Genomic DNA, 13789 nt, shown 5'->3' on the forward strand with positions numbered 1-13789 from the left:
GTGCTATGAGCATAGAGTATACTAATTAACTCCACTGTAGGTTAGCATTTGTAAACAGAAGTACTATCCTACAGTGGCATTATTTACTCCTCAGCAATGCACATGTAGATGCTGACCCAGCTGGCTGGGACATGTGGCTTCTGCTTACCCCCATGCTTGTGCCCCAGCCAGTCCCTCTGCAGCATGTTGAACCAGGTCAGAGCAGCCCTGGGCTGGCAGGCTGATCCCCTCCCCCAGGCTCCCTACCATTCAGGGATGCTCTGACCCAACTCAACGTGCTGCGGTCCCGGGCACAGCACCCGGGAGCAATGAGCTCCAGAGTGATATGTGCCAAGTTTATTGCTGTGAATTAATTGCATGTGTAGAGGCACCCAGTTATTATTGTGTACTAGAGAACAAAAATAGGCATGCTCACATTGTGTTTATATCTATCTTTTTGGAAATCCATAAAAGAAATCAGACTGGTATTAGCATACAGATTTCACTTAAAAATTGTTCACAGCAACACTTGATTTTTATTACAAGTAGTTGAGAGCAATTAGAAATTCTGATCCATGGAATTATTGCAGCCTTGCTAAAACTAGAGACAGAGGCGTTGAACCTGGTATAAAGATCTAGACCAGGGATGCCCAACCTTGGTCTGTGGGCCAGATCCAGTCCATGGCACTATGTAATCCTGTTCATGGAGCTCCCCAGTGGGCCTTGCAAGGGAAGAGTGATGCTCTTGGAGGTTAATCCTGGCATGCAGGGTTAGTATAGGATCCAGTCAGGTGGTGCCCCAGGGTAGGAGCAGCATGTGCCCCATTCATCCCACAAACAGGCTCTGCGCCATTCATCTGGCAAATAGGGCCAAAAATGCGAGCATCACTTATCCAGACCAGAAACTGTCTACTGTAAATCAACTTTCATTAACTGTCTCCTGTAACAATCAGGGCACATCCAGAAGAGCATGCTTGTGTGGTCTGTGGCACCATGAACCACATGTGCTGCACATGCAGGCATTCATTGCATTGCTAATTTGCAATGTGGTGGGTTTTTTTGATACCGGGAGATCCTGGTGTAAAAAAATCCTGTGCCAAAAAAAAGCAGGGAGGTGCATGTGGCACCAGTGTATATTGCCTGAAACCAGAGCCTGGTGAGCTGAAGCCACACTTCAGTGGCTGGTAAGCTCTGTGTATCTGGATCACCACCACTGGAGCCCCAGGAGGATGTCAGGATCCAAGGTAAGGCTGCTGGGGTCAACTCAGGTGCTAGCCCCAGCCTCCTCTACCCCACTTGGGGCAACTTGCTGCATGCTGGAGCACACACGCAGTGTGAAAGTATGTGCTGCTGCTATTTGTCCCTGGGGAAACACACACACTTATCTGTCCGGATGCGGCCTTATTGTCTACTTGCTTTTCCAAGACTTTTACCTCATAAAATATCAGTTTAAATTGTGCAAACGTCTAGAACATAAGTTGATCTATTTAAGCCAGTGGGACTACATGTGTAAAGGTTTTAAGGCTGGGCCCATAAGCTTTGTTTTTTGTAGCCACACCAAATAGTGCCAGCAAAGATGTAAAGGACAGACTAATCCAGGTAGAGGAAAGGAAACTGAGTCAACACACACCACTTAAAACGAAAGTCCCTGGGACAGAACTATCACTTCTGCATATTTGTACAGTGACTACCCACAAAGGGAGCCAAATCTGGATCTCCTGCTGTTGATCAAATATAATTATAAATAATAACAGTGGAATTTTCTTCACATTTTCCTTTTGAGCAAGATGGTTTTTCCCTTACCGAAAACAAAATAGCTAAAGGGCATATTCTTCAAACCAAGTAATTTCCCATCTAAACAGCTCAATGATTCCATGCTACCTTTCAATTTCCTATTCTACAAGAGCACAGGTTACCCAGAGATGTTGTGGAATCTCCATCCTTGGAAGTCTATAAAACCCACCTAGACAAAGCCTTGGCTGGGATAATAGAGTTGGGGCTTTGAGCAGGGAGTTGGACTAGATGACCTCCTGAGGTCTCTTCCAACCATAATTTTCTATGATTATATGATTCTTCAGGAACAGGGAGGTGAAGAGTGATTGTAAGAAAGATACCAAAGGAATAGCTCTTTTGTGTATTTCTCCCTCTCCCTGCAACTGTTTCTCTTATCTTGAATCTAGAGAGACAGAGGGGTTGGTTATGTTAATAGGGGATGATTCAGGCCAATAAGAAAGCAAAGTGCACCTCAATTCTTACAAATTCCAATCCAGCTACAACACATTTTCAGAATCATATAGCAAAAATACAAAAAGACCCCAAACAAACCAAAAAAAAATTACCAAAGAACAGAGGTGGAATTAATTATGTGTTTTAAGAATCAATTTGATCGTGCCTCCAATTTTTCAAGTATGTTTCTATTACCAATGTGTCAAGATAAAACCATAACCTGAATAAGAATGGTGAATAACTGACATTCAATATTTCATACATAAGACTGTCCCAGCAGTCTGACTGCTCATGTAGATTTCTTAGCCAAGATACAAGCTCTCCACCTAATTCAGGAGATGCACAGTCTCACCAGGGGAAATGCCCTGCTGGGGCTGGTCCTTGCCACAGGTGATGACCTGGTGAGGGGACTGCGGATTCTCGGCCACCTGGGTGATAGCAATCATCGCCTGCTGAAATTCGCTATCCAGCGCATGGTGTCAAGGGCTAGCAGTAAGGTGGAAGTCCTTGATGTCATGAGGGGTGACTTCAATGAGTTAAGACTAGTATGAGAGGCATTGGGATCCCAAAGTTTCAGGGAGATGGGATTCCAAGATGGGTGGTTGTTCCTCAATAAGACAATGCTCCGAGCCCAAAGGGAGTCAGTTCCATTGCATACCAAGGAGGGTAACAGTGCTAAAAAGCCCCCATGGCTCAGCAAGGGCATTCAGGAATGCCCGAGGGCTAAAAAGGAGGTGCACATCCAATGGAAGCAAGGGGCTATTACCAAAGAGGATCACACCTCCATTGCTCAAGGCTGTATGTCAGCTGTTAGGAAGGCCAAGGTGGAGATGGAACTGGGGCTGGTGACCAGGATTAAGGATAACAAAAAGTCCTTTTTCAAATACATAGGGAGCAAGAAGAAGGCACCGGGTAATGTAGGCCCTTGCAGGACATGCTTGGCAATCTGGTGATTGCTGCAAATGAAAAAGCAGACCTCTTTAACAAATTCTATGCCTCCATTTTTCTGAGCAGGGACCGGGACATCTCCCCCACCAGGAGTACGGAAGGACTCAGGGGAGGCACTGCCAAGCCCAAGGTTAGGGATGACATAGTTAGGGAACTTCTGGAGGGGCTGGATGTGTTCAAATCAGCAGGCTGAGATGCTCTTCATTCAAGGGTGCTGAGGGAATTGGTGGGGGTCATTGCAGGGCCCCTGGCATGGCTATATGAGCACTCAAAGTCCCCTGGTCAGGTGCTGGATGACTGGAAAAAGGCCAATGTGGTTCCCATTTACAAGAAAGGGAGAAAAGAGGACCCAAGTAACCATAGGCCCGTTAGTCTTACCTCGGTCCTGGAGAAGATCTTTGAGAAAATCATCAAGTAGCACATCTGCAAGGGACCAGCAGGGGAGATCATGCTCAGGGGGAACCAACATGGGTTCATTATGGGAAGATCCTGTCAGACTAACCTTATTTCCTTTTACAATCAGGTCACAATGTCCTTGAGCGAAGGCGTGGGGGATGGATGTCTTCTTCCTGGACTTTAAGAAGGCCTTTGACACCGTCTCCCACCCCATTCTCATAAAAAAAAAACTAGGCGCCTGTGGAATTGATGCCTACACAGTCAGATGGGTGGCTAATTAGCTGGACGGTCGGACACAGAGAGTAGTAGTGGACGGGTCATTTTTGACCTGGAGGGATGTGGGCAGTGGGGTTTCTCAGGGCTTGGTCTTTGGGCCTGTACTGTTCAACATCTTTATCAGTGACTTGGATGAGAGGGTGGAAAGCACGTTATCCAAGTTCACAGATGACACCAAGATGTGGGGTGAGGTGGGCATGCCAGAAGGGAGGGACAAAATCCAGCTAAATCTGGACAGGTTACAGAGGTGGGCAGATGAGAATAGGATGGCATTCAACATGGACAAGTGCAGGGTACTGCATGTAGGGAGAAGGAACCAGCGGCATAACCATAGGCTGGGGAACACCCTTCTTGTCAGCACAGAGGAGGAAAGGGATCTTGGAATCATTGCTGACTCCATGTTGAACATGAGCTGCCAATGCGAGGAAGCTGTCAGTAAGGTTAACTGCACCTTGTCATACATCCACAGATACATCACAAGTGGGTCCAGGGAGGTGATCCTCCCCATCTACGCAGCATTGGTCAGGCCGCAGTTCAAGTACTGCATCCAGTTTTGGGCGCCACACTTCAAGACAGATGTGGCTAGCATTGAGAGGGTCCAGAGGAGGGCCACTTGCATGATCAGGGGCCAGTGGGGCAGGCCCTACAAGGAGAGACTAGAGGGCCTGAACCTATTCTGCCTCCACAAGAGAAGCCTGAGGGAGGAGATGGTATCCGTCTATAAATTCACCGGGGGGGATCAGCAGGGAATAGGAGATGCCCTGTTCCCCTGGGTACCACACGGGGTAACTAGGAACAATGGCCACAAGTTGATAGACAGCAGGTTCAGGCTAGACATCAGGAGGCATTACTTTACGGTTAGGGCAGCTAGGACCTGGAACCAACTTCCAAGGGAAGTGGTGCTCATTCCTACCTTGGGGGTCTTTAAGAGGAGGCTGGATAGACACCTGACTGGGGTCATATCACCCCAGCATCCGTTCCTGCCCAATCAGGGGGTTGGACTTGATGATCTGTTTAGGTCCCTTCCAACCCTAGCTACTATGGCTATGACTATAACGAGGATGGCTTTTAAAATATAGGTTTCAATGAGTGTTGAAACAATCAAAGCTAAGACTCTACATGTAATTGACAGATGTTTTTCTTTCATTTTCTTGGTACCTAAGCCCAGAGATCTGAAAATTAAATAAACAGGCTTTTTACTGAGTGGAGCCATGAAAAAGAAACACGTCTTTCCAAAATTAGCATAATGTACTTCCAGAAATGAAGAATACAAGTTGGTTCTCTTATTTGTAATCTAAAATATTATCATGATAATATATTTCTCTAGCTACATTAAAGAAAACACTTCATGTATTTTTAGTACATTAAAGGAGACAAGAGAGTTATAAGAGCCAAGATTAGACATTACTGTCTACCAGGTCTGAGAAATTCTGACTGATATTATGAGGAACACTTTTTGGAGAGCTAAAAACTCTCCCCCTACCAAGTTTTAACCTTGGATAATCAAATGCAACTAATTCACAACTGCCATTACTGACAAGTTATTGACCAACCCCTTATATATGATGAACAGTGATCTGGGTTTTCCATTTCCCATGGAAAACCAGAGAAAACCACAAGAGAGAAAATGAGGATTTCTCCTTTTGGCAGAGAAACCCATAGATTCCCTGCTTTTGCAAATAGCTCTTGTAGGCTGGCTGAGCTCCAGCCTGCAAAAGCTATTTGCAAACAGGGCGGGAAACCACAGCTCTGCCCAGAGGGTGAGGGTAAGGGCGGGACCTGAGGCTCTCAGTCAGCCACAGCTCTGCTCAGCCTCACTCTTCTCCTGGACCCTGGGGTAAGTGGGGCTTGCAGGGGGCTGGGGGCCTGTCTGGCAGGGCTGGGCGGGGGACACCGGCAAGGCTGGGGTGAGCCAGGAGCTGGCCCCAGCCTCACCTGTGGGGGAGCTGGCTCCGTGCTGCTTCTCCTGCAGCTGCCTGTGGTTGGGGGCAGGGAGCTGCAGACTTGAGTCCCTGGCCTCATAGCCCTGGTAGCTGGGGCCCTCTCTGGCAGAGTTGGAGGTCAGGGGCTATGGGTGGGTGGCAGGAGGCATAAGTAGGGCAGGGAGGCTGTTGTGGGGGCAGTGAAGGGCACCAGAAGAATTGGAGGGACTTTGGGGGCAGTGAGGAGCACCAGCAGGGTTGGCGGGTGCTGCAGGGGCTTTTTATTTGAATAATGGACTTGGGGGTTCTTGTCAGAGAATTTGCAATTTTTCATCAGGGAATTTGTGATTTTTTTTATCAGAGAAAACCAGGATCCCTGATGATGAACAAGAGAACACTAGAAAGTGTATTTAAAAATGACCGGAAGGAATATAGTCCACCAATGTACTCAGGTATGTTGGATATTGTTTTTCTGTTCATTTCCACCCTTTATTAACTTATTTTTACTATCAACATTTTTTTTTTGTAGGGCTGGGGCACATGATTTATGAAAAGAGACTGAAGGACCTGGGCTTGTTTCGTCTGCAGAAAAGAAGACTGAGGGGGTATTTGATAGCTGCCTTTAACTACCTGAAGGGTGGTTCCAAGGAGGATGGAACTAGACTATTCTCAGTGATGACAGATGATTGAACAAAGAGCAAGCATCTCAAGATGTAGCAAGGGAAGTTTGGGTTAGATATTAAGAAAACTCTCACAAAGAGAATGGTGAAGCACTGGAACAGGCTACCTAAAGAGATGGTAGAATCTCTGTGCCTCCTGAATTTGGGGGCGTGCCCGCAGAAGCCGCTGACAGTGATGGCCCTGTCAGGGGGGCACCAGCCCTTCTGACAACATCAGTGTTGTCAGGGGCACCAGCCTGTCAGGGCGGGGCACATGCACCCCCGTGCACCCCCTACCAGTCGCTTATGTTCCATCCTTAGAGGTTTTTATGGCCCAGCTCGACAAAACCCTGGCTTGAATAATCTTGTTGGGGATGGTCCAGTTTTGAGCTGGGGGTTGGACTAGATGATCTCCTTAGGTCCCTTCCATCCCAAATTTTCTATGATTCTATGATAAATATTCAAAACTAAACTCTGTCTTCCTTTGGGCCCTCATAAAAATATTTGCTAAAAAGCTCCAAGGCTCACAAGCTCATAATCAAGGGTATTATCCAATCTGAGGCCTTCTCTCCAGTAGGTTGGTCACTGCATCTGCTGAACCTGTTTACAACAGTTTTAACCAAATTCAAGTTAATTTTATGTTACATGATTTGATTGACTTAATGTTGAGGCGAGGGGAGGGATGGGACACAAAATGCTGTATATGTAGTGTCCAACTTTTAATGCTTGAGAGTTGTATCATTTCTAAAAGGGCAAGGGGAGATACTCTAGGGGAGATTTTAAACTTTATTTTGCTCTAGTTGTGCAACTCAGTGTAAAGGGAATAGAAATGTCAGTGTTTTTCACTGCAGGCAAACTACTATACAGTAGTCACAGAATAAGAACAGTTGCTTAAAGAGTTTCCAGCTCATACCAGAGCTATTTCTTGGGGTTGTAGAGGAGGAAGTGGGACGCAGCAGACAGGCTAGTACTCTGTCTTCTCCCTGTGCTGATGGAACTTATTCAGATACTTCAAACACTTCCATAAATCACAGCATCCATTTCAGAGAACATATTTGCTATTTGCAGTCAGAGGCACAGAGGGCCACAACTGCACCACAACCTTTAAACTGCACCACAACTGAAGGCTACACTACAACCAGTTACCCTAAATTAGTTTAAAAAGTTAGGTTTAAACCAGTTCCAGATTCCTTGTCAAACCCAGGCAGGTAGGATTTACCGTATTTTTCGGACCATAAGACACACCTGACCATAAGACGCACCCAGTTTTTATGGCAGGAGAGACTATGTGTGCCGGTGGCCGGCCATTTTTATTGCCGGCTCCCGGCCACCGGCACGGGCGCCGGCTTCCGGTGTAAACAAGCGGCGGATGTCCCACTCGGGCTCCGCCGCCTCCGCGGGCAAGCTCCGCCCCGTCTCCCCGGGACACGGCATAAACAAGCGGCGGGTGTCCCGCTCGGGCTCCGCCGCCTCCGCGGGCAAGCTCCGCCCCGTCTCCCCGGGACACGGCATAAACAAGCGGCGGGTGTCCCGCTCGGGCTCCGCCGCCTCCGCGGGCAAGCTCCGCCCCGTCTCCCCGGGACACACACCTTCGGACCATAAGACGCACCCTCGTTTTCCCCCCACTTTTGGGGGGAAAAAGTGCGTCTTATGGTTCGAAAAATACGGTAAATGGAAATATAATGGTTTTATTAGTATCCTCATTCTCCTTTAAATCATTATATTTCTAATACTTGGCTGCTATTACCACTTTCAGAATTACCCTATGACTTGGGGAGCAGATAATCATCTACAACTTCACAATGCCACTGTGACATCCTTTTACACTCTCATCAAGAAAAGAGAAGCTGTGCTCTTTTTTCTCATCAGATGGAATATCATTCTTTTCAATTTCAGCCTAAAGAATCCTGAGCACACATCTGTCAAGTGTAAATGTGTTCATTTGGTGGTCCTCCATTTTAAGCTGATCTTACTAAACCCAAATGCTTAGCCAAAGTAGCTGCTGGAGACGGGACTAGACTCTTCCTCTTTAGTTTCATCAATATTGCAAGAACTGGAAATAATCCTTCTCTCAGGACATAGTAACAGAACAGGATCCAAACTTGGACCTCACTTCTTTCAATGTAAGATTTTTAGTGTTGTATCCTGGTCTGTCTGCTACCCACTACAAAATGTCTTCTGAAAGATTTTGTGTGCGTGGCCTTTGACAGCTCACCAAAACTTGTTAAGTGGCTCTCCAGTTAATTGCTCACCCCTGTTCTAAAAAGCAATGCAGAGACTTAAAATCCAAACCAGGCTGAAAAATAAAATAAATGGTTACTATAGGGAGAGAAAAATACAGAAGAAAAATATATGAAAAATTGCTTAGCATAAGAAAAATAAATAATACCAAAAGCATAAATCAAAATGAAACACAGTTCTACTGCAATCTTAATATTTACCAAACAATTCTCCAAAATAATAGTTTTTTTGTGGCAGTCCTATAAAACTCAGAGCACTTTGGGCACCTACACACGCACTGGACACCTGCTCTGACGTGTGCTAATTAGCATGCACCAGCAGCTTTGGCATCACATGTATTCAGTGTCCCCATATCAAAAAGGTTACAGGGGTGCTTTAACTAAAGCTTGTTGAACGACCTTAAGTTAAAGCACCCCCTCTGCCGTTTTCAAGTGTAGGATGCTGAATATACAAGATGCTACAGGTGCTTTAATTAGAACGGCTCCCAACAGCCACTCTAATTAAAGCACCCCTTCCCTCTGACACCAAAGGATGTATAAAGATGCCCTAAAAGTCTAACTTGGCAAGTTTTCAAGAAAATAATATACGTTTGATAGCCATCAATTTGTGTTTCATGTGTACATTGTTTAAAGCTCAACATGGATTTCATTCTTACTGTTGACTTGCTAAAACTATGTTCTACAAAATGATCAGCAGATTTTTTACAGTTACATAGGAAGCAGAAAAAGATATTATAAATCTAATTTACTATTCTTTTTTGCTATTGCTTAATTTTCACTTTGTTATTTTACCAGCTAATGATACGAGTGATATTCTTTCCAGCTCTTCATCAGTTTAGTTTTTGGACTCATTTCAACAATGAAAAATTAAACGTATGTAACAGTGTATTCTAACTATCATATATATACGTATACACACACACACACACACATATATATCGCACAGTTGTATAAATTGTATAAGCACGTATAGTGAAGGTTGAGCAAGTTTCAATCTAAGAGATCATTGCTTACAAGTTTCTCAAAGTGTTGCCATTCTCCCTGAAATGTGGTTGCCTTGATACTAGTCAGAGAACATATTGCAAATTTAAATTAAAATGGTTATAAGCCATTTTGAAAAAAAAAGCAAAAGAGTAAATAACACACATTCACACTTATATTACTATAGAATATAGAGTGCATGTGCATGTGTGTGTGTGTGTGTATTCACACATATACAGGGATATATACAGGTTCATCCATTGTGCCAGTATGAAAACATCAAGAGTAAGAAACTTATTTTTCCCATTGGATATATATGTCTCTGTGTGCATGTCTGTGTTATAAACTATAATATAGAATATAATGTACAATATAAATTAAATGTTATACATCTATTATTCAAAAACTTTCTTAAAACAGAACAGAGGATCAGTGGGAGACTTCAGATGCTTAAAATTTGCCAGGAAGACACTTGCTGTGGTGCAGAATGACTGTTCAGTGCTTCAGTGATAATGGATTGTGGTTTGTTAAAGTCACATGGAGTTTGAAAAAAGATTTGGTATATGCACATGATTTCTTCTAATGTTTGATTCTGAATAGGCTTTTTAAAGTGTAGGAAAGTTAATTAGCATGATTAGTAATGGTGTCTGAAGAAAGTCACACCTTTAAAAGGAGTTCACCTTCCATACCATATATCAGTGTGTGCGTAGAAGGATAGATGGATGAATGATGGATGATATGCTACAGACTTACAATTGCATTTATTGTACCACGGAAAGCATTCTACTGCTATCTAGTAAACAGTTTGTTCAGGGAGGAATTTATCTGTCTTCATTTTCTTTTTAAAAGGCACTGATGAAAAGACCCTCTTTTGTTTCTCCACAATCAGCCACTGCACGTTCAGGGAATCTGAGAATTAGACTGACAGTATCTAAACTGCTAGCTACCAACCTTTCTACACACTGAAAAGGGAACCAGATAGAGATGGGAGAGGAGAGGTAATTGTAAATGCTGTTTTCTTTTCTATACTCCTATTGCACTTACACAGCTCAGAAGACACTATGCTTGTCTAGTTTCTGGCTCTGAGGAAACCCAGCTGAAGTAGTGCACCTCTCTATAGTTTCCAGTACCAGCCCTGCTAACTGATAAGAAGAGATTGAAGAGTAAATGTTTTCGATCCGAGCCTTCAAGAGGCCGAGAAGCGATTACTACATTATTCCATATGCCACATAATCATCCAGTGTAAAACTGCTTACTATGGAGATCATCAGATAGTCCTTATTATTTAATTTCTGCTATTTGGTTTATGTGTTTTTTTCTGAAAAAAGCAGCAGATGTAAATCAGTGTAATAGTCAGGATTATGAGATTTGATGCTTGGAAGAAAATGTATTCAATAAAACTTAATAGTTGAAAAATTGGTGCCTTTTGGTACCATACTATACAAAATCCAAATGATACATAACTTTTCCACTAAGTAAGAAACTTTTAAAAACACATTGCAATTGTTATAGTAATAAAATCTTTTTAAATGGTATGTTTTAAAAGTAATACTTTGGTCTCAGCTGACTGTAGGGATGGACATCTTTAGAAACTACACATTTAAATTAGAGAACACTGAATTTTTCATCAGCATTTTGATTTTGAAAAGAAAATCTTCATAAATGCCCACCTTTAATCAAGATCTGTTTTCAAATTTGCACCTTCAAATTTGTGACTTAGAAATACAGCAGTCCTCTTTATGCAGCTGCAAATAACTAAGTAACTAAATAATGTTACCTCTGCCTTTAGAGGTCTCACTAATATTCCATATTGAAAGCACTGCAAATACAGCTGCAACTGTATTTATTTGTACTCGTCCTTCCTTCTCTCTCTGTTGCTGTTTTTAGTTGTTGCTGTGGGAACAATAAGCCAAAGAAGTGAGTTTTGCACTTCTTTCTGAAGGCTGTGAGAATGAACACATGCTGGGACTGATGATTTGGATATGTATGAGCACGGAGCAGGTATCACACAGTTCCCTGGTTTCCTTCCCTGTTCTGTCCTTGAGGGTCACTCCTGGGAAAAAAAGTGTACCAGTTCCTACATTCAAAATGGCAATGTTAGAGGGAAGATGCAAAAAAAATGTGTACTGTAATTGTACAGGGGTTTGTTTTTAGGTCACTCCATGAAGGTGCTGTGGGGTTAAGATTCTTATAGCTCTTAAACTGAAGGACTAACCTCCCCTTTCCCCTCACCCCTTTCTCCCACCATCATCACTATGTGCTTTAAAACCCCATATATCCTACTATTAAATGAAACCAGTGTGATATTGTCAGGAAGGCCCAACTCCCACTTTCAATATTCACAAACGATGAAATTCACCCTAGCACAGAGGACTGTGGATCACTGGCAGCCCCACTATAAACCTTATATGGGATTTAATTTGTGTAGTTTTTGTGCCATCCCTTTGGACAGAGATGAATTTCATTTGGCCTTTTCTGAACTTCTAAGGGTGTTCTATTATTCTTCATTTTAATTCACATCCAGATCATTACAAATCAGGTTCAGAACCATATGCTATATATAAGTGATCCAAAAGCCACTTGTTTAGATTACACTCAGGCTTTTTAAATTATAAATAATATGATTTTTTTTATACTATGGCATTTCACAATCAAAATATCTATTATAGTCTAAAATCTAGGACATTTTCTTGGTGCTCATAAATGAAAAAGATGAAAGGATGACAAATCCATTATTTTTGTTTTCACTTTTTTACAGTTGATCTATTTATATTGAGTGTTCTGATCCAGTTTAATGGAATTACTAGTGTGCTAAATCTGTCTCTATCAAAGAATATGTCCACACAACAAAATGAAGGTGTGGGTATAAAAGGATATACCTAGTAAATATAACTAGCATGGGTATACTAACTAGCAAAACAGGGTTAGCTTCAGCACAAGGTAGCAACCAGCCTGGAAGCTCAATGGGAGCTCTGGGAACATACTCTAGTTACCACCCCTATGTCTAGGCTGTCTAAATGAAAACCAGCAAGGGTATGTTTACCTGTGCTACAATCACAAGTTTAGAACATAGCCCAGGACATGTCAGCCCTAGAAACTAAGGTCGCTATTGTTTTTATTTTTAAGGCTATAATAATGTAAAATATAGATTTAGTTTCTCCTGTATGTACTGTAACTACATTAACAACCCCTTTGAAAAACAGAGTAACAGTGTACAGACCAAGATTTTATAATAGTAAATCTGCATATACAGGAATGGCTTACTGCCATAAAGAAATAGGAGCAGTCTATACCAGTCTGAGGCTGGTACTGGTATTAACAAGTTTATTATCCACATTAGGAGTTGCACCAGCACAATTACTTTGGTACAATTCACACCTCTCATCAGAATAGGTCTACTGAGGCAAAACCTGGGCAGATCATGCCTAATTGTAGACTCCCATTACTTTGGTTGTATTTCTATATTCATTTAGGACAACAGCAAAACTTCCATTCATTGTAATAGCACTGTGCTTAAGTGAAAGTGATCTATATTTAAAAGCATTAAGAACATTACCAACCCATAGAAGGAACAGAAACATCAATATGCAAAAAGTGTTGTTTTAAATTAGCTTGGTCTGTTTTGATCTCCCTTTTACAATCCTCTTCCTAAACTGATACATCAGTTCTAGATGCTTTGAGGCAGCAGTGCAGTGCTAGATGATTAGCACTTTCAAAGGCAAACCATTTAGTTAGGAACCTAAATATAGGCTAGAAAAGCCTGACCTATACACATACCTTTAGCATGCTCAAGTGAGAAATAATAGCTAAGGTGAGGACTACATGCACAAATTGACCTTTGCTTTTATTTACATGGGTATTATGATAACGTCTGTAATTAGGAAATTATATATTGTTTCCCAAATATTAAAATGCAGTATTATACTATTTTTCCTACAGCTCAAGGATGTCATTCATATTACATGATAGATATTGAAGAAAACAGAGATTCTTATATAATCCTTGCTTATGCATCACCCACCATACCATATCTACAATGAATGAAGAATGAAATCATTTTGATGCTAAATATATATAGTAATATAGTCTATTGTATTATTTGAGCTGCCTCCAAATTATGGAAGTCCTTGGCTCCCACCTCCACAAGGAGAATATGTCCTCA

General features: G+C 42.5%; 1 protein-coding gene across 2 annotated transcripts in view; it reads right to left on the bottom strand.

Moving 5' to 3' along the window:
• MMP16 (matrix metallopeptidase 16) overlaps positions 1-13789 on the bottom strand; it is a 287844-nt gene that overhangs the window by 74560 nt on the left and 199495 nt on the right. The gene's annotated exons all lie outside the window — the stretch shown is intronic.

This window comes from Crocodylus porosus, unplaced genomic scaffold (genome assembly GCF_001723895.1).
Source record: "Crocodylus porosus isolate Cpor-Errol unplaced genomic scaffold, CroPor_comp1, whole genome shotgun sequence".
NCBI lineage: Eukaryota > Metazoa > Chordata > Crocodylia > Crocodylidae > Crocodylus > Crocodylus porosus.